General features: G+C 40.2%; 1 protein-coding gene across 2 annotated transcripts in view; it reads right to left on the reverse strand.

The window, feature by feature from the left end:
* The window catches only part of lrfn1 (leucine rich repeat and fibronectin type III domain containing 1), a 93,162-nt gene that overhangs the window by 21,180 nt on the left and 47,498 nt on the right, over positions 1 to 24,484 (reverse strand). The window contains exons 2-3 of one of the 2 annotated variants that reach the window (XM_068585463.1): positions 23,618 to 23,669; positions 3,180 to 3,295 (exon numbers count right to left, since the gene is read on the reverse strand). The gene's annotated coding sequence lies outside the window, so the exon portion shown is untranslated. The remainder of the gene's footprint in view (positions 1 to 3,179; positions 3,296 to 23,617; positions 23,670 to 24,484) is intronic. The other variant, XM_068585464.1, reaches the window with a different exon arrangement.

Here is a 24,484-nt window from a genome sequence, read left to right on the forward strand (position 1 = left end):
GTTTTCTTATCACATGATGTAGCTTTGAGACGAACATATGTGCCTCGGAGGAGTTCGAACAACGCCCTTCTTTGATACATCGGCTACATAACGACAAACAGGCACAAAAGAATATGATGTATAAAGAAATCAATAGACAGTGAGTCAGCTGTGTGTCAAGACGAGGCTGTTTAAGTGACTCAGTCTTCAATGTGTTTGCCAACCCTGAGTGCATCTGCACTAACAAAAAGATATTTGACTGAGAGAGAGAAAAAGGGAAAAAGCACCCAGACGCTGAGCACAACTCCCCTGGAGCTACGCATCCATTGTATCTGACTTGTGCTCGCACGCTTGCAGGTGTGTTTGATTCTACCATATTTTCCTCCACTATCATTTGAAATAGCTTCAGCCACGGCGTTTCAAAATTCACAAAGCCCTTGTTATTCGGAGATGCGGATGGCACGGAGCGTATCGTTTAATTTCTGGGGATGATTAGAGCGGCAGAGAGAAGAATCGGGAGCAGAGATGTTATCTTAACATGGTAACATGTGCCTCACACCTCGAGAACACTCTGAGCTGCTACTCAACACCGCCGCCTGTCATCGCCTTCAATACTTGGTATTCCAGGAAACACTGACTGCAAGACTCAGATTACTTTGACAAGAGAAGGAGACCACAGAACACCTGCCGGGGGGATGAGGAGGCGTACACGCGCTGGAATTTTGAATATGTGAGGATAATAACTTGACCTCCTCCTCACTCTCCCTTCGATCCCTGATTGAAACCGTGAAGTCACTACCGACTTACAGAGCACCATTTTCTCAGTTGTAGTATCATCACTTTGAAAGCGCGGTGAAGAACCGGTGGGAGGATCCTGTTGTTACGCCGCTTATCGCCCTCAAACTTGACAGTCGGGATTAAACTACACTCCCAAAGAACAGCTGGGCGAAGATGTCGAAAGAATACATATGGACCAGGACTGCTGCTCGTTCGCCGAACACATTGCCATTGCTTAACGGAGAAAACGATGAATTCAATTTCCTTGCAAAAAAGGATTAATCCAACTATGGGAATTATTTCCCCTTCTTTTTTTTAGGACAGCATGAGAACAGGATGTCTTACGGTGCTCAAAATATGCAGAGTTATGCAGGGTGCATGACTGTTGTAGACGCTGCTTGTTAGGCGTACGATGAGGGGGGAGGGGGAACACTGAAGGGAACAGCAGTTATGTTCAATTCAGTAACACAAGCTGGCTAATTAGCATTGCCCTGCCATTCCCTTTGAACCAGAGGAGGACAAGTGGGAGCCATCATATTTCTTTGTTCTCAGCACTGTGTGAGTCCCCCCTGACCACAGAAACCACAGGGGTTGTGACCACAGCGGGTCAGAGGTAGCGAGAATAACGTCAACTCCAACCTCCTCTCCTTAGTGCACTGCCCCGGGGGAATTTCCCTGAGCTTTTTTCCCCAAAACTATGCCCCCAGCAAAGTGCAGCTACTGCCAGCGTGCTGCATTCGATGTAGTGCCGAGATGTAGCGCCATGACATTTTTAGGATGCAAACCTACTCTGAGCACACCAGACAGATGTTAAGGGGAATACAGGTACCTACTGCACTTCAGATGCACACAATTATTCTCGGCTGACTGCTCTCTGAAGACGCAACACAGATCATTAACTCGACCCTCTCGTGTACCAGGTTTTAATTAATAGTTTCATGCTATATATAATGTACGATTGAAACGCGAAACTGCGTTTATGTACTGCCGCAGCGTTCTGAAGAGTGCTTTATGGCCCGTTTCAGGTTGGTTAGAGATGCAGTCAATTGCACTACGACTCCAGGTAGAATATGTTTGTGCCACACATGGGTCAACTCATTTGAAATACTTGGCAAAGTTAGTTTGCTAGATGGGTTTGCCTTTTTATCCATGTTTAGGTCGGAAAGTGATTATTCGTCACGGCGTATTACTGTTGCCTCCTTTATATTTTCTTCCTAAAATGTCTCTGAATAATATCCTCTGACTGTCCAGTTGTCAAAATCTGGATGAAGGAATAGAAGAGCCGGTAAAAATGGTGTTAGACACAAAGCAACGCCTCACTGATCCAACACTCACAGCCTTGAGGCACTTGCTCTGTTTCGTCTTTCAGGCGAGATATTTGTTCCCCCACCTCAGCGAGGAGAGCCTCGGTGTACTGTGGTCGGAGAGAAGGACCGCAAGCACTCCTTAAGGATGAAACGAGACGTGGAAAAAAACTAGTATATGGCTGGATGGCGTATGGTCAATGTACCAGTGTCGACATGTACAGCCATGTATGTATTGAGGAAGTGGATTCAAGAGGGAAAGACGTCGGACTTCATTGAGTTTACGCACTTCAAAACTAAACTTACTGTTTCTATCCACACGCCATCACTCTCATGAACAATTCAATTAGATAGATAGATGGATGGATGGATGGATGCATAGATAGATAGATAGATAGATAGATAGATAGATAGATAGACAGATAGACAGATAGATAGATAGATAGATAGATAGATAGATAGATAGATACTTTATTAAACTTTATATGTGTGCTGTTAGGAAACAACAACTCCGTAATAACAAAACAATGTACTCTGATATACTTTAAAGTCATTTATTTAAGAGTCTTTAATGCAGATTAAGATGTGTAATAATATCTTTATTTACTGTTGGTGAAACACATACTGTATGCGTTTAAAGTTACTTACTACACATTAAATTATTCTCCAGCACACTCCCACACACACTATATGGGACCCTGCATACATTGCATTGCGTATCTATTTCTCATCCCTTCCTTCCTGTACACAATAGCAATATGTTTGTGTTTGTTTGAGCCTTTGCTTCGATGCACAGTATGTCCGTAAACACGTCTAGCCGATAAAGGTGCTTTTAACTTGACAAACTCTACACATATGTCTGTTTAAACTATGTAAAGCAAAGACGAAAAAAAAGGAAAAAGCGTTTGACCCAGATCTGCTCTGCACCTGTAGTTTCATTCTTTTCTGTAACAAATTCCCAACGGCGATCTGCACAGTACTGCGTCTTCAATCTGCTGATGCACCACTGCTAACACCACACTTTCAGCATAATTAAAGCTGCCCCGGCTCGGGGGCGGAGCTGCAGCCGTCCACATTCAATATGCAGCGGCTTAAAAAAAAAAAGCACGACAAACTCACCAGATATCAAGCCCCGGTCTCCATCGCAGGTTTCACATTGGCATCCCGATCAGATGGTGGTCAGAGAGTCAGAGCTGAGGCAGGTGACTCCCACTGGCGTCAAGGGAAAACAGCGCCTAAAAGGACGAGAAACATGTTCAGTCTTGTTGTTAAACCGGCTGAGGGGGCTTAGTTAACGCCACTGCAAAACGCCGGCAGACTTTGGGTCGTTTTAACACATTTTGGGACATTTTTGATCTACTTCCAGTCAGTATTCTAGTGACGGAGGCAACATTCCTCTCAACACACAAGGGAGGCAGTCATACAATGATAATCTCATTGACTGAGCTTGCTCCTTTTTCCACTTGGCAGCTTTGTGTGTGATATGAGCGCTGATCTGATTACGAAACAACAGGAAAGAAGCATAAGCAGCAGGAGAGGCATCAGAAAAACAGACTTGGAGATACCATGGCGATGAATGTGTGTCCTGTCATTAATATTTCACTGCATCATTGTAGCTAAAGGAGAACAAAGTGTAAAGGAGAGCGTAATGAAAAATTCATCATATTTTGACACAGCTTTGGAATTTATCTGTGCAAAACAAAGAACGGGCGAATCCTCGGCTGGTGATGAGATTTCGTGACTGGAAAAATAAGGTTATTAATGGCTCCAAATAATTACTGCACGCTTTAACATGAGGTCGATGACATTCACACATATCTGATGAAGACGGATGAGAGCGGGGTTTCGTAACTCACTTAAGATGCTTTTTCTGCTGCGAGATTTTTCTTTCATTTTTGCTTCTCGAGAGGGAGGACAAGGTCACGGGCCTTCAGTTTCTCACTTGTCCCTGAAATTTCCAAACAAGCGACATGACATGTCACAGCTCCGCCTGCAGTATAGCAGCACGCAACCCAAGAGAGATTACCATATTGCCTGCGTTTGTCTGCCGAGAGCCTTAATGCATGAAAAAAAAAAAACAGAATTCTCCACTTTGGTTTGTCTTCCAACTCCTACTGTACATCAATTTGTATTCAGGGAGGGACTTTAGGCTTGTCACCTTCAGCTATTCATCCAGCCAATGAAGTATTTATGACGCAAGCTTTTCCTTTTTAAATCGTCACTGCAATCTTTTTCAATTCATCTCGCGCTGCAGTCAGTTCTGTCATGTCAAAGTTTAAGCAATGAAGGAGAGAAATAAAGTCAGAGTGTAGGTGTCGCAAATTTCACAGTCCATCATTTCAGAGTCCATCATGCCATGCATATTAACTGCTCCTAGTGGTGTGTGTGTGGCGGTGCTGCAGACCACTCTGACAGCCATTGTGACAGTGAGTGCCGTGACTGCAATGTGATACTGAGAAACCACTGGGTGGTGCATATAGTTTGTATCGAACAAGAAGTCCTTCACCTGTCCACAATGGTCTAACAATTGATTTTTTTTTCCTCCCCGGTTCCATCTTCTTTTCAAAGAATCAAATCATCACCTGGCCCGGTGTGATAAGTCCGGTGTCAGCCCAGGACAAGTCGGTCTCACTTAATCTCCAACATGGCTACCCTTCACAGTATCAAACAATCCACTTCCCTGCTCTATTTTCCTCCAGTAGCCAAAAGATTTCTCCCTCCCTATTTCTCTTTCTATTTCTCTCCAGGCCCTTATATGAAGTGAAAAGACAGAATAAAAATCCTCAGTGCCAGGCAACTTTGGCCGAAGGACGTACTCCGTCAAGTCGTTATCCATCACAGTGATTCCTTCCTATCTGGGCAAAAGACAAAGACAGTCATCCTCCTGCGCTGCCAGCTTTGTAACTTAAAATGCTCTGGCATGACAACAGAGGTGGCTGAGACTTCACTTTTTACCTCACTTTTGGTTATATTCTGTCTGTCGATCCACACGGAGCCAACTGGATGCGTGAGGCAGGAAAAAACAACAACGAAGGGCCTTTGTAATCAACATAGTTTGAAAGATGAGCAACACTAGCGTCAATGTGTATTTCACAGGCCTAGAAATAGACTTTGAATGTAAATAGTCATAAATGTGCAGTGAAAATACAATCTGCATATAACAATGCATGTGTTGAGAAAGTATCAGAGACAGAGGGATATTGTATTATTATTAATGTGTAAGTGAGATATCTGAATCACGCATTCTTATATTTTATGATTTGCGTGGATATTTACAGAAAGAAAACCTCTTCCTACAGCAATATCAAGAATTGCAATACAATATGACTGACATTTAATAACCATTATTTGATCACAGAATGGTACAAATTACAAATTCAGAGACAATGTGAGAACGTTCTACTGGATAAAAATAGTTTATCTAGTAGTATCTTAGATATTCCTTGATAAACTCCAGAGTATCTAGATTATTATCCAGAGTGTCTTAGATATCTGCTACACCAAAGAAAGCTCTGTAGAAGCCTTCAGGCATCTCATTAGACTAGATGCTGCTGACCATCTAGGGAGACAAAACACACCCTTGGAGCTTCAATCAATTATGGATTTGAGTGAAGGCATTCATATTGGGGCCTTTTTTATGCTCCATTCCCCAGATATCGACAGAAGTGATGGCATTTCCTGAGCTTACTGGCAAAGAAAGCAAGGACCCACATCACTTAATAGACCACAGCATCTGGGAAATGAATTCCCCCATAGCCATGTGAGGAGGTTTTTGTGTATTTATTTTTGTCTACAGACTAATTATGTTCAAATTTCCTGACTTGAGTAAAGGATTTGGTTCAAATGACATTTTTCAGCGAGTACCTCCTTTTGCAGCTAGGACAGTACCTGTGAGAAGGCAAAGCAGCCACAGCTTTAAAGCGCCTATTAAAGGACATTCTCAATGTCATAATGACTCAGCAGTCGACTGACAGAGCCACTCGTACAGGAAACGGCGCGCTGTTCAGAGGTGTAGCGTAGCCTGATAGCTGACATAACTGTGAGGTCAAACTAATCCTCACCAGATCCACGAAACTGAACGCCATCCGACCATTCCTCTTTTCCCCTGGCTTTACAGTAATTTACTTCTCTTGTCAGCACTTTGATTAATGACTTGCTTTACACACAGGATCGCATGGCAAGTTATCAATCATAAAGCTGTACGTATTCATGGATTTTCAGAAACTGTGTTCCCACAGTCAAAGCATAATTACACATACCTAATAGGGGTGCATGAACAGCGATGCCCCGAAACTGTGAACATGTTAAAAATATGTCGCTAAGTGCAGCCTTAATGTGTTTAAATACATCAGATATATCCACTTTCATCACTGGGTGAAACATTCTTTTAGTCAACTGGGGACAAAAGCCCAAAAGTGAGGTGATTATTAAGGACGAGAAGCTGTTTTTGTCTGAGCCATTTCCGCTAATCTAAACTTCTTCAGTAAGTAATGAACGCTCCTATAGCGCTGGCCTGACTCGAACCGAGCTGAGCTCTTACATTTAAAATGAGACTCAAACTGTTTCAAAAAATTGCTTGTAAAAGTAGTTTGATTGAATAATTAGCTTTTTACTAGCACCACAAACCTTTGGCATTAGAGGTCAAGCAAAGATGAATGGTGTGTATGTGTGTGTATGTGTGTGTATACGTGTGCTCTCCATGCCCAGACAATCAATACTCATGAATCCGGCGCTGCGAAAGGGACAGATTACCGAGACAAATCCTTGAACCAAAGGAACCGGCGGGGATCACAAAAAACAATTCTAAGTAATAATTTAAGCCTGTTGTATTCTGGTTAGACTTCATCAGACAAGGGTTGTGGATCACATGTTGAGGTCCTTGGAAATGAGTCATCTGAAGACGTACAAGCTTTTTGAAGACACTTGTCAACATGGGGTAAGCTACAGGTCTTAATAAGACATTAGATTTTGCTCACGTTACTGTCAGATCCTCGACTCCAGATATGGAAGGTGCCTTTTTGCTCTGAGGATGGGAATCAGCAAAACCACAACGCAACAAGAGTTATGACTAACAATTATTCTTATAATAGAATAATCTGCTAATTGTTTTTGTTGATCTTTTTTAATTTTTACAATGAATAAATAGCTTTTAGAAAAACACCTTACATAAGATAAAGGAAATGCTCCAAAACTAAAGAATGTAAAACACTTTACTTGGTAGCCTTTACTACAATCTATTTGGCGATTAAAACAAATAATAATATAAGTTTAAAGCCGCGCTTTCGTCTTTGTGAGATGGTTCTTTGTGCTTTGAGCAAAAGGCTAATGTCAACATGCTAACCATCGACGCTAATGTCCGGATGCTATTAAGGTTCAGTGTTCACCATGTGCAGCATCTTAGTTTTGTTGTGTGTTTGTCGTGCTAATGTTTGCTCGTTAGTACTAAACACAAAGTACAGCTCTGGCTTATAAGCATGACATTCTTTCAACAAAAAAAATCATAAACCAAAGTTATATTTTGACTTGAGGATGGTGCTAAAGTTAATGTCAGGGGATCATCAAAGTTACTACTGTTCATCCTGTTGGGACCGTGCATATGTATTGGCAACACATTGGCCAAAGTTTGTACAAAATGTAATGACAATCACAACGTACAGTCAAGATATTTCCATCGGGACCAAAGCGTTGGATCCACATGTCAACATTTCCATCCATAGAGCCGTGGCTCAAATTCCCTTGAAAATCATTCAACTATCACATCAGTTAGAGATTTATTTTCTGACGAGTTTTTCCGATTGCAACAGAAGAAAATAATGAAAGCGCTTTGCCACCCGAGATAAAAGCTAAAGCCACATAAAATATGAAGCAGCGATATTTGGGTCAGTGAAGTATTCTCTTAATTGTGTTGTTGTTTAGCACTCGCTGCTCTCTGAAATGTCTTTGAGATCATTTTGGCTCCAGTTACATTGAAATACTTTGGGACTGAACTGGACATGTTTTTGAAATATGATCAGCCAAGAACTTGTAAAAGCTCATAGTGGGTCAAAGCGTATTACATATCAAACATCCTGCTATACAAAAGCAACTGGCAAGTGATGAATCATTTAATCTAACATTGCAGCCGATATAAATAAACCATTTTTTTGTTTTTGAGTGTTGCTGACATTTTCATACGACAAAATCAAAGTATCATCAAGAGTATAAAATGCAGTAGTAGTTTCTGTTTGTCCCTTTAGGAGGCAAATTCATTTATGAAACATAAAGTGAAATATTTATCTCGTATATGAAATTTCGACAAAACGACTGAATCTCCGACCCAACTGCGGGCGGTCGAGTTGCATCGTGGGTAATGAAGGCGTCGGGTTTTGACAAAGAAGCAGATTATGTATATTATTGGTTATGCTGCATTGAATTTGATGATTAAAAAAAACAAAAAACAGAATGTCTCTCATAAAGTAGTCTTGCCATCAGATGCTTGAAAAAGCTAATAAGTGGAACTTGAGTTGGGATTGTTTTGTTTCACCAGAGCTAAATTTCTCACATCCCCCCCACCAGTCCTGTGTTGACGATAAATCAGTGTCTCAGAGTGTTAATGAAGTAATTAAGCTTTATTTTTCCAGAAAACAAATTGATCACGAGGATTAGATTTTACATGTCCCCAATTTCCTAAACGATGGTCTTGCATCAATGGTTCCACCAATTACGTGCGTAATCCTTCCACAGGCAGGTCTGTAAAACATAATCTCACTGTGTACAGGTTTTAGCATCATCGCTAGAATACACGGTGCAGCTTATGGACATTTTCAGGTATCTGTCATGTTCATGTCACATCTCGGGGATTTAATCAGCTGAAGAGCGGCAGGGTCTATATGTGGCTGCGAACGCACGTTTGTTTATTGTATGAATGATTCCCACTGCTCACGCAACTCTTCATATAACCTCAAACAATAATTAATCCAAAGATAAATTTGTGCTATGTTATGCAATTGCTTGGTTGAATATTCATATATAAGTTAATTAACTCAGCAGCGAAATGTTGCAAACCACTCAAGATGAGGAACGATCCAAATATTCAGTATTATCACCCGGTCGATTGTTTAAGGTGGAATCGCTGACTGCTCATCTCATTCCATGAGCAATCATTTTAGTTACCGAGACACTTTGAACAGGACGTGCAGTCATAATAAGAAAAGACAGATCTGATATAATAAATGAAGGTTTTAACAAGTACCTCCCCTGCCCCATTGAGCTTTCACCTGAGAATGCAAATCAGCTTCATGATAACCAAGTGATTTCATGGTTCACTGACTGCTGTATATCCATATGGTCTGCAGTCTCCAGGAAAATGTATTATAGAGAACGGGGTGTACATAAGGATCGTACATGAATCCGTAACTGTTGATTTAGCAATCATTTCGTCATATTTAGTGCACTTATAGCACAGTTTGCTGCATTACACTTGTTGGGATAATTTAAACACACAGAGGAATTCACGCGACTTTTTCCACATGGCTATATTACGCCATCAGTATTTAAAGTGTGTGGAAAAAGACACGGCCCTCAGTTCACAAATTCAAGCATGAAGATTACAAGGGCTTAGTACGACAAGTATTACCATATCCTGTTACATAAAAGCCTCTAAGCAGGGTTATGCGAGAGTAATGGAGCTGCCTTTAGCTGGTTGAATTTTTTTTAATATTATTTTTTTTTTACAATAAATTGAATACTGAAAAATTAAATGTTTGCTTCTTTGTAGAAATCAATGATTTGCAGAGATTCTGTATCAGCAGATCTAAAGGCTAAGGAGATAAAACACATTTTAGTATTTTTCACACTCCCCTTTCCCCCATTAAAGTGGGAGGGCGAAACAATTTTACTGAGCCTCGAGCACAAGCGTAATTTGCTAAATAAATGTGACAACTTGTCTGTAAACAAGAGCTGGGACTAACTATGAATCATGATGGTTAGCCAGATATTTTTACTTATTTACCATCTGCAAATAATGTCTGAGATGTGCCCAAACGCTGCCAGAGCTGTCACTTTGACAGGTTGTGGAGGTGGTGGTGCAGCAGTCACCAACAAAACAGGTTAACAAACAAGTGCTCTTCATCTTCCAACCCCTCATGAAAACATCCCTATTCTCTCCATGCCGGTAAATACTCAGGCTTCTGTAATTTGTGTTTCGGTCTTGAATGTATTGCCAAGTGTAACAGGATTTGTCTGTCAAGACAAGAGTCAAGATGAAGAGACAAAACAGAAGAGCAGAGGTTTCATATGAGATAATTCCCAATATGTCACATACTGTATTAAGGAATGCAGATTATCACATTTTCTCCACTGGCATTTATTTCACTGATGCTGAAACCTCCAAAAATGAATTATTTAATTTGTCATATTGGCTTTTTTTTCATGAAATCTTCTAAGCAGCACTACAACACTATTTATGTAAGATTTTTTTGTCATTCTTATCATCTCAGTTTGAACAGCTACACGTTGTTTCATATCACTTGATTACATGTATTATATATGTTTTCTTTGATTTCTAAGTCCTGACACAAAAAAAGAAAAAGCCAAGCACAGAATTATCTTTGTACTAAATGATAATTTTGTTGACCCTCTAACTTTTCCTCCAATATTGTCATTGGGTGTATGGCTAAATACCAGCCTCACTTTGAGCTAACATGCTATTACACAATGCCCAATTACCAACCTCACCTTGAGCTAGCATGCTACAACACAAAGCCTGAATACCAGCCTGACTTTGAGCTAGCATGTTCACTTTGAGCTAGCATGCTATAACACAATGCCTGAATACCCACCTTACTTTGAGCTGCTATAACACATAGCCTGAATACTAACATCACTTTGAGCTAGCATGCTATCACACATTGCCTGAATACCAACCTTACTTTCAGCTAGTATGCTATAACACAACGCCTGAATTTGAGCGAGCATGCTATAACACAAAGCCTAAATACCAACCTCACTGTCAGTTAGCATGCTATAACACAATGCTTAACTAAGATGTTGAACATGATAGACTTTACACGTCACTATGTTAGCATTGTGAAGGTGTTCAGATTTATCTCAGAGCCCCACTGTGCCTCACAGAGCAACTATATGACTGTAGACTTTTAGTTGTTATGAGAAACGAGAGGCTATTTATGGCCAATGTTATCTCTTCACCTTAGTTTAAAGTATGGTGCTCATTTTGGTGCCAGGCCAATTAAATGTTTTCTCTTTTTGAAAATTGAAATGTCCCTGAATTTGTCTTGCGAGCCTTCTCGGACCCTCACAAACACATAAGCACATTTTTGGAGTTGTTCAATAAATGACACACAACTTAAGATGAAAAACGTATTGGGGCTTTCTGCAAAGTCTCACTGAATGTGGAAGTGGAATAAAAAATACTCCCCTGTCCCTTAAAACAAATACTGAGAACCACCAGCCTCAAGACATCAACTATTAATCACATTTCAAGCAATGTACTTAAAAGGGAAAAGCCTATAACACCTCACTGCTCTCCATGGTCTTGAACTACACAATCAAAGGGAGGTTTCACACCAAAACAGAGTTTAACTCGGGGACAACTTTCATGTACTTCCCAGTACTCTAAAATTCTATTTCACCTCACACATCAACTGTATTTCTCTTGGGAAAAATTTCACTTTAGACTAAAACATCTTCTAGTCAACCTTTTGACTGAGTATTTACGGTCCTTAATGTGCAAAAAAAAAGACACATTTATCATCTTTGTCCTCATATTACTGATAACCCAATGTTAATCCCTTGCATTGAGGAAGTGACTATTTACAAATTAGAGGTTTTTCATTCTCAGACTGACGAGGGTAAATAGATACTGTGAATAACGCTTTGATAATATATAAGTAAAGCTAATGACAGAAAGTGTGCATATTTTAAAATGAATGAATTGGGAGATACATTTTCCATGTTTTTGATTCCAGGCACTTGGGCACATTTATCTCTGTATGTATTATTGATATACTTTGGAGATAAAGTTACAACTAGGTCTTCGGGATCCATCCAGCTCAGATGGATATTCTTTCCAGGACTCCTCCTGTGCATTTGGCAGTTGTAAACATATGTATACTGCTGGCCTGCCTCAGTCAGCCATCTATAATGGATATGGAGTTGTGAGGGGTGGAACAAGTCTCCTCTGGTGAGATACTGGGACTCTATAAAATGTTAAAATAGTCCTCTTTCAATATGCTCAGCATTTCCATGAATAATATCCAGAGCTTAGAGGCTGAAAATGTCAATCGCTCTCTGTCAGGCCTTCAGAGATTTTAAAGTGCAAAGAGAAAATATGTCTGTCCTAAATGTTTGTCACTTTGGAGTCCTCCTCAATCGCCGTGTGCTGCAGTCAACCAGGATTAAATAACCTGGATTACATCTTTAAAAAACCTCAAGGAGGTGTAGTGTGCCTTTGATTACAATATAACATTTATATAATGTATATATTTCATACAAACTGCATATTTCTACAAGGTTTGAGAAAAGTCTAGTTTTTAGAAGTTTCCCGAAACTGCTGCCTTTCATGAATAATAATGCTCTGAGTTTAAATTGGGTTTTATGATTTTCCAAGGCACATATAAGTTTTTTTCCGAGAGCTGTTTGTGCTGGCGATTGCCCGGTTTGATGCCTTTTTGATCTCAGAGAGGCAGTTGACACTCCAGACCAGGTCAACCTGCTTGAAAGGCTCGAAAAAGGGTTCATGTCACAGTTACTGCCCTTTAAATGGTTCCATAACATGCTGATAGCTCATTTTGCTGCTGCCGGAGGTAGTGCATCATCTTGACTGTATTTCCTGTGTGGTAATTCCCATGGATTTATCTTAGCTCCCTCCACATTTAAGTAACTCCCAATTAGCACAAAAGTGTTTAATGAATATTCAAAAACCAGACAAAAAGTCAAAAGTTCTGACTTCTCTTATTGAAAAGAAATGTTCTTTCACCAAATGTTCAATAACCGTTGGGACACCGTGATGAAGCTGTACAACTGCAACAAATGTATTTAAGTGAACTGCCTTCAACCCCGGACTGTGTCTTTTATTTCTAAGACCACACTTGTTTCACTATATTTAAATCTTCACTCTCAGGCTCACTTATCTCTGCATGGTACCATTCTTAGATGATCTGACGCAGTCGCAGAATTCTCAAACAGGATATCTTTCTTTCCACGGCAAACACTCACTCGGTCCAGCTTTTAAAATCCCTGATAACATGCATCAGAATCTTCTCAGTTTTTTTGTACTCACATTTTTTTCCCTCTTCTATCAAGATGTAACAACTGTTCTGTCTTCCTCCAGTGCACATACTGATACTATACGGTCTCTTGTAACCTTGAGACAGTTACCCAGGCTTTTATTTCATTTCAGTTTCATCACCAAGACTCTTAACACCAGCAGGGTTTCTGATGTCGGGCCAATCAGAATCATTTTACCCATATTTTGATGGTTTTGTGGAATAACTTCCTTTATTTTGTTGTTCCCCATTTTTCCCTTCAAGTAGCAGAGTTTTAGCTGTATTTCTTTTTATAAAAACCTTTCAAAATATAATTTTCAGACACGCATAATTTATATAATAAGCTTCTACCTTACCGTGACCTTTTAAATAATTCATGCATTTTCATAGTTTGCCATTTATAGACTCTTGCTTCCTGATTACGAGATTTTTTTTTGTATTAATGATGCTGTTTTAGGGCTGACAAAGTGTCCACGGGCCAGACACTGAACCCCAAGTTTGGCTCAATGGTCAATTTAGTCCACAATCGGTGTGTGCGTGTGTGTGTGTGTGTGTGTGTGTGTGTGTGTGTGAGAGAGGGAGGGTTAGATTCAATTCTCATTACAGGTAAAACATTTCCTGTCCACATTCAGGCCATTAACCATTCGTGGTTTAGTTTGTGTACGACAACACAGACACACAGAACTGTGGAACTTTTTTGTTTTTAACAAATAGTGATATTTCCATGATCAATTTAATACCTGCAATATTTGTACAATTTACTGAGTGTTTATTTGAGTGCAATTCTTTATTATGTGCTATTCTTTATTTATTTATTCAATATCATTATTATTATTATTATTATTATTATTATTATTATTATTATTATAACCTTGTATTATAATAATGTATAATAATAAGAATAAAGCTTCAGTTAAGTTGAAGCTTTCTTCGAGTTGAAAGAAAATTGTTAAAATCAACGCTAATGAGATTTAGACATAATAAACTGGGATTTGACTCATGTGTTAAATCTCATATCTCGAAACCAAATCTTCTGTTGTTCAGTTGAAAGCTGATGTTTCCTCTGGAGACTAATGTTGGCAGAGTCAAAACGATTGAAGTGGAAAAAAGACGATGTGAAGTAAGTCCCTTTTTTTTTTTTCGTCTTCAATGATACGGCTCCATCAAAACCCTGAAATATTCTTGTGTGGAGATTCTCCAAAAATTTAAATACTTCTGGGTTTGCTATCTTGGAAAAGCACAGCCAGACAGACTATCCATATAGTATTTTGTCTAATTTGTCTTGCATTATTTAGTAAACGTTCTTGTCGGTTTGGCTTCTTTATTTTTCTGAAGGTTTGTCGCAGCATTCTGTATCCCGGTCATACACATTTCTGTCTCATATGTAAATAGTGCAAAGGTATCGTTGTCAAATAAAAACGTCACAAATTCATTTAAAAGACCCTTTGAAGCAAAGATACATTGCAGGCTACAGACACAGAGTACAGCAGACAGGGAGCGACTGTGAGATGGAGCCCAGTGATCCAAACCGTCCGCTATAGGAATAAGTCAGAAAGTAACATCTCGGAGTGATGATGAGCAAAATATGTGGCGCAGTGAACCGCCTTGTACGTGTCACCTGCTGTAATGGCATTCACTGGATTAGTCGAAGCTAACATGTCTGGCTCTTAAAGCTTAAACACTCAAGTTTGCTGTGTATATCTGCTGAAAGGTCAGCTTGCTCCAATTTATTTGCCAAAAAGGAAAGGACACAGGGGAACAAGTGCAGGCTGGGAATTTAATCAGAGTGCCACCCTCATGCCAAAACCCGGTTCTGCTCTGTAAGCAGCTTCACGAAGGCGTGCACATCTGAAGATGGGCAACAGTGCGTGACTAATGATCAATGACTGACAAAGAAATTCCAATCATAACACAGCGACAAGTTTGTAGACAAATAATTTGTTAGGAAAGACAATGCTGATTAAGAAGCAGACCTGAGGTCATTTACATTTCAGTCCAGACTTGTTTCAACGTTGTCTATGAGCCGATATGTACTAATCATCCCGCTCGAATCTTCACACATGGAGGTGAAAAAAAACCAAGTGTCTATTTCTCATTTTAGACGGAGGAAAAAGAATTTCCCCGTCAGACAGTATCAAAGTGGGAAAGTGATTAGATGAGTTATTGATCGGTTCATTTGGGCAGTGTCTCTCTTAAAAGTGAGTGGGCTTGACCTCAATTTGTGTCTATAAGTCCTTTGATGACAGCATGCGCTCTGAGAACTATTAAATCGGCAACCAACATTAACAAACTATTCTCCAGCTTGCAGCCTGCCTTTGAACGGTATACACTTAGCGGCAGTAACTGTCAAACGCAGACTATGCCACTAACTAAATTACTTATACTGCGGCACAATTAGGTTTATAGTAGGAGGGGGATTTAGGGTTTGTTTCTCTCTAAAGGCTATAATGTTGCAATTCTGATTTAAAAAAAGAAAGGCTGAATTTAACTGGAGACAATTTTTGTATTTAAAAAGATGTTTGCGAGGCAGTAGAGAGTTATTGCATCCCACATTTAACACACGACAGCGAACACTCGATCTGCGGCTTCTTCATCGGTAGTACAATCGAAGAGCGACTGGTGTACAGTGCAGCCAAACACACTGTCATTGTCTTATTAATAAAGGAGAAGTCAGTAGTTGGTCTTTCTCCACCATGCATGCACACAGCTACAGTTTGATTTCATGCCGCACGCAGCGGCGCGAGCCGCTTCCCACACAACAGCAGATCACAGCCTGCTGGTGACCTTCACGCTCCATTACGCGACTGCGGCGTTTAAGAGTGATCCGCTGAAATGACAGTTGTCTTGTTTTGAGGACACATTGTTGACGCATAATTGCAGTCGAGTCTAACAGCAGTGACAAATATACTGTGTGACCTGTGACTCCTTCACAATGGAGCACTTTAACCATTCAGAGACTCCCCCGCGGTGAAGGTCAGGGCTCTTTACTACTGTTAGTATTATGTAAAAGTCCTGGAAACATTTTGGTTTGGGTCAAAACTAATACTTTGCCAAATTTAGAAGACTTGTGTCATGAATGATATATACGCGTGATTACGGTCAAATTTAAACTCAAAATGAACAGCTGTCCCCTGACCCATGAATCTACACCCAACGTATATGAAGAAAAAGAAAGAAAGATTCCTTTACTAATCCTGCAGGGGCAATTATTCTCTGCATCCTCTCTGTGGTTTCAAAACGACCGTTCCCCTCTGAGCTGCAGCCGCCCCCAAACACACACTTTCTTGCATTGTGACAACTTCACGTATACTTTCTCCTTTGATCCCGATCATAATTACTACATCTGCCAGCAGGCTTTGTCACCTGAATGTAAACAGACGTCGTTCCGGGTCACCTGCTGAAACGAGTGACGCCGCCGTTCCTCCTTTCGAGGACACTGATTCTCATGCATGCGTTGTTTTCCGTTGAATCATTCGTGCATGTAAAGACAATTTTCAGCCCAAGTGGCAGACTCCGCCACTAGTATTAAAAAACTACGACACAGAGAGGTAATGACTAACTTTAAATGAATGGCTATTTGTGAAAAGAATCCCCACCGTAAATTGTATCAAAAAAACGGGGCTTGAGCCTCGAGGATTATAGCTTTGCTTAAACCCAAAATGTACCGTCTTAAAATCTGCAGGGAGCGTCACAATCCACAGAGACAACCTGACATCCTGTGAGAATTTATTGCCATATGCTGTTTTTCCAATGTCATGACCGTATATATCTGCAAAACTGTGCAGAGCCCTCAAACACTATGGACAGATAGTGGTGGAGATGTGAGCATTGCAAGCTTGAGATAGGCTTCACAGGGAGGGCCTTCAACCATCCTCCCTTTTTCCCAGCAGTCACTTACAGCAAACTCTCCATCAGCATGAATGAAGGAACAGCGGTGTTGAATAATGGCGTGCTGTGCTGTCTGGAGATGTCCTTCATGGGCTACAATAAAGCAAATGCTCTTATTATCTATGACCACTGCGTTCTGTTATTTCTCTCTCGCCTCTTACTTGCTTGGGCTCGCACTGTGACGAGGAAGGAGCCATATTTCACCCTGATATTTACATACAACGGTAATAATCCTTCCCCTTCGCATTCATTTTGATATTCTACAATATTTACGATTACGGGCGTTGCAATGCAGGCGGAGTGTAATGAATAAATTAGGCATTAGAGTGAAGCCAGAGTCCTACTCAGAGGTCACATGTATTTTTGGTCACATGTATTCTGCTGCCATTTTAAAACAGATCACAGAGGACTGTAGAGTACGTCCAGTCAGACGCAAGTGAGCGGCTGTAAAAGGGCAGTCAATGGGGATTACCTGAATAATTTATCGCCCCTCTTGTTGTGCTGCACAATCAGGAGAGGTTTATTTCAAACAAAGGGAACATGACGTGCGTTATGAATTTATGTTCTGCTTTGTCTCTCCCTGTCACGCTCGCGCGCCTCATTTTCATCCGTTTTTTTTTTTCTTCTCAAATTTGTTTTATTTGATCTATTAAACCAATGACACGCAGTTGTAATTGATGAGCCGTTTCGAAAATAAGAAAAAAATATGTTTTCGTGGGTGGCTCAGAGAACATCAGAATATGCATTTCAGGGGGCTTCCAATCGGGCAACTCTCATCTTGCCGCATCGTCCCGCGGCGTCTCTGAAGGAAGACGGCCGGAGACGTCTTCCTTCAGAGACGCCGCGTTTCATTGACACAATTCCTCAGAGGAAATCACAGCGTGAAGCGTTCCACGCTGCACTTTTTGTGAGTCGTCACACGGAGAGAGGCTGCTTTTTGCTTTTTCACAACAAACCACCGACGTATTTATTACTTCTGCACTGGCTTCAAGAAACAATACATATACAATTCAATGTATGTACGTAAAGGACAAACAAAAAATGCTTCACAAAGTATTTAATCTTCCACACCTTCCTCTTTGTCTGGCAACATATTATATTCCTCTGCGGTTCCGATCATAACTTCCCATGTGATTGTCTGTAAGCTCAAATTACAAAGAGAGAGGCTGACAGAAGCAGAGCTTCTATCTGCTGCACTGATACGAACGAGTTCCTTTGTCCCATCATTGTGATGTAAATCATGTAAATCAGAGGAGACAACAGTCTTTTAAAACTTTGGGATGTTAGTATGTTCTTCAAACGGTCTGATTGTTGTATGTGTTTGCATGTTTCTGTTCTGTTTTTAGCTATATCCTCCTATGTGTGCTGTGAAAGAATTGTGTGTGTTTTAAGTATACCATCAGTGTGCCCAGGGACTGCAGATGGTAATTAGTTCATACACTTTAAATCTGACCCATTTACATTGTGTTAATGTTGAACAAAGAGTGTTGTCCCTTTTTCTTTGTCATGCCTTCATCTTTCTTCGACAATACCCAATGTTTAATGCAAAATGTGACATCTCCCATGCCATACAGCCCCCTACGGCAACAACCTGAATATCACTTTCATTTTAGAATACTATCTTAAATGTAAAACTATGAGACAAATGCACAAACGCAATATGTATCCACGACAGCATTGACTCGCTTTTTGGAGCCAGTCTTAAGTGACCATATGAAGAACTGCAATTTATAGCACTTAAAATCCGAAAAATGTAAAGAATTCATGGAGGAAATGTCACTTTTGGAACTTAATTTCAGCGTAGGTTCAGCCAACCACACAACCAGAGGAGAGGGGTTATGACAATGAGGTTTCTAATTTTGGAGACGTCTCAGTCAGAAGCTCTCAAGTTACAGAACACGGTGAGAATTTCCGTGTCAAATGTTCACATGTTGCTATTACAACGATAGGCGTCAACAAAGCTGCTGATCGTCTGATATTACAGACTCACAAGACGAAGAAAGTCTGTCTCTGGAATGTAAATATTTAGCCTAAAAGTGCTATATGTAAATACATACTGTATACGCAAATAGAATAAGGTAAGGACAGAATTAGCATATGTATTTGATTTTAAACGGAAACCCAGTTTCCTCTTTTTGCACAACTTTGAAATTGCCAGGGGAGATTTGCATATCACTGCAGCTTTTCACAAAGATCCAAGAGGATTACGTCCCATTTGCACCTTGCCTTTGGGATCAGGCAGCAATCGGCGGCCGTGTGAGATGGCGAGTGTTGCTGCACTGCACATGTGGGCAGCGAATGAGAGGAAAGTTTGCTCACCCCTCCATCATAATCTGTTGTTCATCAATGGGATCTATTTTCTGCCCCTTTCGTGCCTTCTCACCGGACTGCAAACTCTGACAAAGTGGCCGGCCTCGTGCTCTTTAATGATGATGGATGAGAGTTATTCTGAGGATGTTGTCCGATCAAGGGGAAGTGCCGTGGGCGTTAACCCGGGTGGTGACACGTGAAGAGTAAATACAAAAATCTGATATCTTTTCAGTTATTGGAATGGATTATTTATGTTGTGATGGAGCGTTGCTCTCAACACGTCGGGAAAACAATTGAAATAAGCCCAAGGTGCCTTAACTCTGTTAAATTGAATTTAACATTGATCGTATCAACCCCCATTTTTTAATGCGTTAATCTATAATTGAGGGTGTCACAACTTAAGCCATTACCAGCAGAAGGGCTCAAAGTAGATTAAGTTTTCCAGCGGTGGAGAAACGTAAGTAAGTAATGTATCCTCATTTTCAGGAACTAATATGATGATAGTTGCTTGTGATTAATACAAAATGCGGCGCTTGGCTTTTTTTGGGTGCATTTTCAGACCTCTATGCCTTTGCGGTAATGAAGAATAATTCATAAATCCTCCAATACACACACTACTAAATATGGATTTGAGAGTGTGTGAATCTAGTTGTTGTTCAGCTTCTATTGTTTTGACACAGTGCATCTCGCAACAGCAGTTTCTCAAACTGACACTGAAAAAAGAAGGGTTGCGGCCTCCTCCTGCTTAATTATAGCGCCCTGAGAAAAGCAGCAGATGCCAACAAAAGACATCAAAACAGTGATTTGCATGAAGAGAGTCTAATTTCAAAATGAGTCGAAAATCTATACTTTGGTGTGCTGATATTTTCAGCGTGCTGAATGTGTTTTCATGGAGGAAAAAGGTTAATCCAATTTCCACAAGATATTAGACTCGTGTCAATTGGTTTCACCATTTCCTGCTGTGTGATAACATGAGAACACAATTTAGAACAAGCAAAAGACTGCAGGGACTGAAATATTACACACTTTAATAAAGAGTAATACGTCGGTACTCTCTATTTCACACTTGAATACAAAGCCATATTCTCTGCATGACAGCTTAAAATCAATCATTTACAACAAAAAATAACTTGCTTAAGGCTGGCTCCTTATTATTATAGTAGTTTTTTTTAATAGTTTTGCAACCTGAGATAACACTTTGTAAAGCCTTCCCCAAACTTAAAGGAAGGGGAATTGTCCAATAAGAATTTTAAGAGTTTTCCAAAGTATCAGCACTAATTAAATTACATGACATTTTTGTATTTACTTGTATGTTTTGTTGCATTCTCACTTTTACTGTGTTCACATTGCAGCTGTCAGCATGCACGTTGAGCCTGATCAACCTAATTTGTTTTCTACCAGCAAACTCACAACTCTGACAACTTTGTCTCTGTAAAAAAACAAACAAAGAATGTGTTTGTTCCACAACATGAGCAGAAGGAAATTTAATCAAAATGCTTTAAACGTGATTATCAGTGCATCTGTGGCGATTAAACAGCAGAAACATTATAATTGTCCTTCAGAATTCCTCATACTTTTCTCACACTATCACTTTCCATCATAGGTCATAGGTTTGCATTATTGCTCAGTAATAACAGTTTTTAAAGACCTGTGGTGTGTCTGTAAGCTAGCAGAGAGTCATAATGTTTTCAAATGTTTTTTTTTTAGTACAAACAACTCTACAAAGCAGACATATATGCACTAACAAGGAAGTATGGAGACAATAACACATGGATAAACCAGCCTCTAGAGTTGTGGATCTGTATTAGCTCTGCGTTGCACTCGCTTCTGTGCATAAAACTAATGATACTGTTGTCACCTTAACCTCGTGTGTAATAAGATGTCAAACTCATTTCCTGCACTCTGTTCCCAACCACAAGAAACCACAACCACACTACAAAGAATATGATGATAATGCATAATCGTACACCCCTAATCAGCAACTGGTGTTAAATTTAACACTCCCCATAAAAGCCTCTGAGTGGCTAATATTCTAAGTGCTTAATCCAAAAACGATCGCTTTCAAAGTCTCTTTTCAAACCGTCCTCACTAAGAAACATCTGGTTATTTCATGTAACTTAAACATGTTTCAATTTTCTTGTAAAAATAAATGGTTTTGTTAATGCTGATACTGTGTTAACGTTCTACTTCTACTTCAGCGCCACATTATTGTGGCTGATAAAGCCGATCTCCGCTTGCCCGAGTAATGCTGAAGTCAGACACTCCCTTGTGCAGAGAAGCATCCTGCAGGACTGCCAGTTCAAAGCAAGAAAAAAATCAATTACCTCTTACGGTGCCACATTATGTAAACCCCAGCCATCTGAAAACGATCAAAATCAATATATGCAGCGTTTAGCAGCCATGCCTGGCGTCTCAAACATGCTTTGATATGGTGTCCGTGTGATTTTCTTTTACCTGTTTCTACCCCTGCACAAACACGCATACAGTTATGTTGCATATTTTTACACAGTACATTAATTATAATACAAATAAGTAACATTTGTAAATGAACTGTAAAGCAGAGAATATCTAATTAGTTGGACCACAAATACGATCAGTGCTACTATCAGTAAGTTCAGCCCCACCTGCAGTCATTACTGTAACACACGAGCAAACTAATTTAGCCAGGGTATATCAAGCTACATAACTTATTAGTGTTCACATAATACCTTTTGTTTTAAAACCTTTTGTTTCTGACACACAATTACCAGCGTAATGGCTACACATGACATTGATGAAGCTGTTGGAAAGGGCTGCAAAAAGCAAAATCGTTGGCATTCATCACAGACTTCTAACTGAATGGAGCGAGAAAGAACTTTTGCATGTTGGGAAAACAATGTGGAAAATCATAGAGAGAAAAGTAACATTACAGTACAAAGTTTGGACGTCTACTTATTTTTCCCCCCACAGAGGCAATTGTGAAAACATGTCATTACAGAAACATAAAGCAGTGCTTTTTGACGAGAGGTGAAGACTTTACCAGGAGCAGCCCACATGTGGCAGCGGTTCTTGCTGAGTTCATGCCATGTGAGAGAACATCAGTTTAACAGCTATCTTTGTCTGTCTGCCGCACAGAGAGCGAGAATGTGAAGCACATATTATGTGACATTCAATGCTTGATATGTCCTTGATGGCGGGTCCATAAATAATTGCTCCACTGCTGGATTAATGGAGCAGAGAGCTTCCCTGAATAATTATTTAGAGTATAAAGCGAATTGCCTTGAATACCTATGACCAACCACACATTCCTGTGAGGCATATTAATGCTGTGGCCGTTCATAAGTTCATCAAACCATCTATTGTATGTGTTCTCAATCCGTGTTCACAGCAGCTCGGGGCGTTTTTTTTTTCTGCCGTTCATGAGCGGGGCTGTTTTCCCTATTGAGATAAGAAATTAAATCTGCAGGAGCAGAGGATGCTGGGTTTGCTGCAGGGTGGCGAAGCAGTAGCTCTGATAATGGAGCCGACTCCCATTGCGCAGGCTATGAGGCAAACAGCCGTGGCGCCAGCCCAACCCTGCCTCTGTGAGAGGATAGCTCGCAGTGTCACTCTGCGGATGCTCTCTCTCTCTCTCTCTCTCTCTCACGTTCTCTCTCTCTCTCTCTCTCTGCATGTGAACATGTGGTAAAATCTGCATGTGACAGAGAGGGGAGGAAAAGAACCGCTGAATGTGTGGGAGGAAAGGGGGAGAAAATGGCTAGAACTGCCGGGTTTGCCTTTGCGTTTGATGTAGTGAGAATATAAAACGCATGGAGAGTCAAACACACTGACCCTGCGGAAAAAAAAACAACACTGAAGGGCAAATTTTACAAAAGGATTGTGCAGATCTCGCGGCTGTACACCTGGACAAAAAAAGACGGAAAGAAGCCGTGTGCAATACACGGTGCAATCAGCGGCTGCAATCCATTCCATGTGAATTCGCCAGAGAGTAATAAGTGGCCCTAAAAGGCCCTTTCGTCCCTTTGTTCCTGCTTGTGTTCGCAGTCTGGATGGGTTGTGTGTGGTAGTATATTATGTAAATGTGAAGAGGGTTTTAATTTCAATTTGGGAACTCACCAGAATGTTCTGTCGTTTTGGATGCTCCTCAGAGGGTTCACTTCAAAGCAGTCTGTAGAGAGAAATAAACGGTCACACCTTAATGTGGAAGTACAAATAACTTTTGGGGCCGTACGGCACCAATTGTAATAGTGTCAGAATCATAAAAAGGTACAATTTATCGGTCAATATTTGATATAATTCCAGACTCAATACAAATAAATTATTTGATATTACCGAAGCCGCCGGACAATTATTTTTTTGCCCAATGCCTCTCTGCAAGAGGGAATTTAAAATAGAAAAAATTGCAGCAGAAATATAATTTGACGTGCCTCTTCTTTTCCAGAGGATTTGCTGCTTTACACAGGTAACTTATATATGTCTTTAGCATGTGTAATGACTAACCTTGGATTGTACACTGGGGTACTTTCACCATCTTGTGTTTAGTTTATCCTTGCACATGTAAATCACGAGTATTAAATGCAATAAAAAGATTCAATGAATAGTACACATACCACGAGGTTTTGCACTCTTCATTCGTGCTGCAAAACTAGTACTGTGTCCTTGTGTAATGGTTTGCCACTATTAACAAGCCTTGCACAAGTACCATACCAGGTTAAAACTGAGTGACAGAAAGCTATAATAAAGTAAGTGACTATAAGAGCACTTTTAAATATTATATCAATGGGGTAAAATGTAGAAATACCGTATTTTTAAATACAGTTTAATCAATTTTGCAACAAGCTCCACATCCACCATAGAGTTGAAGTGTATATGGTCGGTACAAGAGAAAGCTAATACACTATGTTAAATGTGCCGACCCATGTTAGACCCTTCCTGACAGCTGCATTGATTCTACAGCTCTACGTTAAACTCTTGAACCGATGT

The sequence above is a fragment of the Clinocottus analis genome, unplaced genomic scaffold (genome assembly GCF_023055335.1).
Source record: "Clinocottus analis isolate CAN_PGR_092001 unplaced genomic scaffold, fCliAna1.0.p SCAF_2, whole genome shotgun sequence".
Lineage (NCBI taxonomy): Eukaryota > Metazoa > Chordata > Actinopteri > Perciformes > Cottidae > Clinocottus > Clinocottus analis.